The sequence below is a fragment of the Echinops telfairi genome, unplaced genomic scaffold (assembly GCF_000313985.2).
Source record: "Echinops telfairi isolate 266 unplaced genomic scaffold, ASM31398v2 ScPeMD7_3533;HRSCAF=4204_0, whole genome shotgun sequence".
Lineage (NCBI taxonomy): Eukaryota > Metazoa > Chordata > Mammalia > Afrosoricida > Tenrecidae > Echinops > Echinops telfairi.
Genome location: NW_022107431.1, coordinates 104,403,940 through 104,408,457, shown reverse-complemented (window position 1 = coordinate 104,408,457; position 4,518 = coordinate 104,403,940). Strand labels below are relative to the sequence as shown.

General features: G+C 41.9%; 1 protein-coding gene across 1 annotated transcript in view; it reads left to right on the top strand.

Annotated features, from left to right (window-relative positions):
* Positions 1-4,518, top strand: part of SMAP1 (small ArfGAP 1) — a 153,663-nt gene that overhangs the window by 527 nt on the left and 148,618 nt on the right. The gene's annotated exons all lie outside the window — the stretch shown is intronic.

Sequence of the window (4,518 nt, the reverse complement as noted above, 5' to 3'; positions counted from 1 at the left end):
CAGTCGACCCCCACCTCTGCCGTGGGAGACTGCGAGGTCAGCCTCCGGGGCGCCGTCTCTGGCCCCCGCCCGCGGCAGCGCCGGTCCTGGGTTGCCACCCTCGGACCCTCCACCGGGCCGGGCCTGGCGCGAGGTTGGGGCAGCGGCCTGGGTAGGGCTGAGGGTTAAAGGGTTGCTCTGCACTCACCAATGTTCACCAGTACCTCCTTGGGTGGGGCTCCCCTTAGGTGTAGGTCCCCGCCGCGGCCTCCCTGCGACCGCGTCCTTCCTGTCGGGGCTGAGATGCTCGGGTTCTTAGGTGGAGCCTACCTGCTGTCCACCTGACTAGTTTTTGTACAGAGCTCTTTCCTTTGCTTCCAAAAGGATAGTGGTTCTTTGACGTGGGGCGTGGGAGGGGGTGTGGAGTGTCCCCTAAGAAAATGATCGGAGTTGATCGTTAGTCGTTGTGGAGGTGCTGTTTCTAAGTCTGGATGTGAGCCAGAGCGAAGAGGAATTCCTTTGCACGAGACTCGAGGCTTAGGCGCCCAGAGATTTCATAGATGCTCTTTGACCAGCTGGCTTTGAAGGAGAATATGTGGGCACCAATTTGTGTGCCACAGTAACGTTGAAGGTTCATTCTAAAGGTCCAGAGATGGAAAAAAACCCAATTTTAGTTTATTCACTTGGAAGGGCTTCTGCCTCAGCCTTTGAAATAGATACACACTATTTTTAGCCTATATGTTTTGGGTTTGAAGATCTGATTTATATTTAATGCCTTCTAAGTAACCTCAAGGGAAAAAAATGTTTAGGAGATTTAAAAAATGAACATCTCCCATGGTTAGGAAAAAGCTTGTTTTGTAAATTGTTTTATTTCTTCATTCTGTGAGAAATAGGTAGTTTTTCCAAGCCGGAGAGTCAGTGCTTGGGAATGCCATTTATGACTCCAGCATTGTTTGATTTAGACTTTTCCTGAAACTGTATTCTTAATACTGTATAAATGATTCACGTTTCAGTTGCCACACAGCATTAGCCAGTGACTTCACTATCACAACAGATACGAGGTTATTGGTTCATGCGGCAATACTGGGACCAGACCATATGGTATAATAACTTGAATCAATTTTTATTTGTTTGGGGTGCCTTTTTTTGTATGATGAGTTAAGAAAACAATATGTCTGATTCTTGTAATATTTGTGATACCTGATTCTTGATTTTGTGTGTGGTTCTTTGGAAATACTGTTCGGTACTGAAAGTCATGTACTCATCCCTCATCTGTCAAACTCTGAAGAGGGCCTTTGAAGGCCAGAAAAAAGAAAGGAGCCGAGCTCATACAGTATGCAATTTTCTCATTTTGGGAACTATAATAACAGTTAATTAGAAATGCAAGTGAGCATGAAATCTATTTGAGAACTGAATAGTGTCAGTTTCAGGAATTAGATTTTATGTGTAGAGATAATTTGACAATAATTTGTGTTTAAATTACCCTCAAAAAAGTACTTTATTAAATTGGGTTTCACTAATACTTCCCAAAATCATTTATCAATTTTTATTAAAAAGCCATTACTTATCACATGTTAGCACTTTTTTTGGGGGGGAAAGGGAGGAGAATCATGTACTTCGCAAACTAGGGATAAAAATTTACCTTTTCTGACATTGAGGAATAAGAAGCATTAGTTTTACTCATTTTTTGCATTAGTACCTCCAGCGTATATACCGTAGCACTGCAGCCAGTAGATAAAAAGTTTGTTTTTTTAAATGTTACTTTGGTTGGTTTATTTGGTTTTTGAGAAGTGGAGGAAGTGGGTGAGGAGAGAATAGTGTTAAAAGCTCAAGGGTGCAACTTGAAGGACATGAAGCCCACAGTTAACAGGTCGCAAAGATTGGTTCCTGGATTGCTGCTAAATCTAGTCATGTTAGTATAAACATACACATTTCCCCCCCATGATTTTATATTCTTTCAGGAAAAAATATCACAACTTGGGCTACTTAATGGTTTAATTAGGCTTTCATAGTTGTAGTAATTGATGTACTGGACAGGAATTGAACTCTTTGTAAATTTAAACATAGTAGATTTGGACTGGAATCCTCATTGTAAGTTAGTGATTCTGATTCAATGTACATCTAAAAGGCATGCTAAGGCTTTATTCTGTAGTGCAGTTATTATAAAGAGATTCCATTCTATATATATATGTACTGTATTGATATTTCCTCTGGGTCTAATGAACTACATAGCCTTTCATGTACTTTGAAGTTATTCTTCTGGTTACCTTTTTTCATTTAAGGGGTGCTGCTTTAGTTTTCTTTCAAGAAGTACCATTTCCTCTGACCTGTAAGGGCTTGTACAAAATTGGAAGGCCTGAGTGGGCTAGAGATTGCCCTGCTTTGTTGGCAGAGGTATGTCAGGTGGGCTTTAACATTTTCTTACTGAGTCATCAGTGCGTGTCTCCTAAATTGACAGTACGTAGGAAGTACAAGAAGGACAAAAGGATAACATAGGTGCCAGCTTTTTCTGCTCTCGAATCTACACTTTCTAAATTTGTTGAGCAATTGTGGAATAAGAACAGCCAGATGGAGCTGCATTTCCTCTTTAGCTGCCTTCGTGACTGGCGGGGGTGGGGGGGTGTTCAAGCAGCTCTCTTGGTTATTGGTAGCACTTTATGGGAGCTAGAGGGCCCTTTGCCTTGAATCTTCCATTATACTTACCATAAGTATAATTTAAACCTCAGTTAAACAATTACTGGACGGCCTATCTTCCTGTTGGATTATAGCTGCAAGAGAGGAGAAGCCATACCTTTCATGCTTAGAGCTGTATCTGTAGTACAATGTGTGGCATAGGGGAGGTAGATGTAACTCAGCATATGTCTTGAATGAATGAGCACAGTTGGGGGCAGGGTGTGTAAAATTGCACATATAGGGAGGGAGCGTGGAGTGACCCCGCTCAGAAAAATTCACAGGAGTCTCATTTGGATTAGGTAGGTTCTAAAGGTGGAATGGGATTTCACCAGATGGAGAAAGAATTAAAGGACACATTCAGTTGCATACACAGACAAAGTGTGTGAAAGAACAGGCGATATTTTCATACGCCCCCTTCTGTCTTTTAAGTTTTCTTCAGCATCGTCAGATTCGGGTGCCAGAGCAGGTGAAGAGCTGGAATGGCATGGACTTTAGGCAAACAACTTAGAAGTAGTTTAACAGTGGTCCAAACAAGAGAACTGAAACAAACACATGCCAACTCAAGCACAGATCATTTGCACCATCACCCGGGATTCCTTGCCAGAGAGTAAGATCTGAAGTAATTTAATGCAATTGAAGACAGGGTTCAGGGCAGGAAATAGACCCATTGTAACTATTTTTAGTTGAAAGGAACATAAGGAATCAGGTACTTACAAAAACATTGGAAGGGCTGGAAGAGCAAAGGCAAGGGTCCACTATTGGACTTCATGTTTCAAGATCACACTACTTAACGGCTGTGGTTGCTTCTTGCCTGAAAAACTAGGAGACTGAAAGGGAGCAAGCTCTGGTTGCTCCATGTTATTACACAGTTGCCCCCACCATAGGAAGAGAACACCTGCCTTTCAAATCTCCTTCAGGTGCACTCAATTAGCAGTCCAGCACTTTGTCTGCAAGTGATTCTTAGCCATCTAGCCACTTCAAAAAATAGAAGCTGGAAATGGAAGCTGTGAGAGCCAGTTCAAGTGTCCAACATGGGCAGTGAAGTTGGAGAAGTAGATTGGAAATGTTATTTAATGGGAATCCCTGTGTTCTTCATCATCCCTATTCCTTTTGAGAGAATGGCCATCCTGAAAGGATGTGCTGCTAATGGTCACACAGAGGGTGCCAGTTGTGATTTAATTAAAGTTTGTAAGACTCAAAATGGCGCTCTAAGTGCCTTTACTTTTGTGATATTAGGGTTTGTAGATGTCAATGATTTTGATGTTTTTAGCAAGGAGCCCATGTGGCATTGTTGGGTAAGCATTGGATGCTAACTGCAGGCTGGCAGTTCAAATCCACCAGCTGCCTAGCAGGAGAAAGATGAGGCGCTCTACTCCCATAAAATTTACAGACTGAGAAACCCTGTGAGTTGGTATTAGTTAGATAGCAGTGTGTTTAGTTTGATGAGTAGTTGGGCAGTAACTATTTGTGAAAGCAGTGGTCTGTGGGTAAAAATGTTGACCATCTTTTTCCCCTGCCCTTTAATAAGAGGCTTATATTTATTTACCTTTAAACTTTTAATTGTGAATTAAAGCATATAATCAGCATTACATTTAACAGTTCGTACACCTTTTGTTTCAACTCATCCACTACAATACCCTAAATGTACCATCACTTACTCACTTCCTCCCTGTGTTTTCTGTGTCTAGCCCTCCTTTCTTAATACTTTCTACTTTTTCCGTGAGTAAATGTTGCCCATGGTTGGTGTTCTAACACGGGTAAGTTCATTTCCAGATCTAAAGGGTGACTGGGGACCATAGTCTTGGGAGTTCCATCAGTTCTCAGTCCAACCAGTTAAGTTAGTCTCTTTTATAGTTTGGGGTTTAG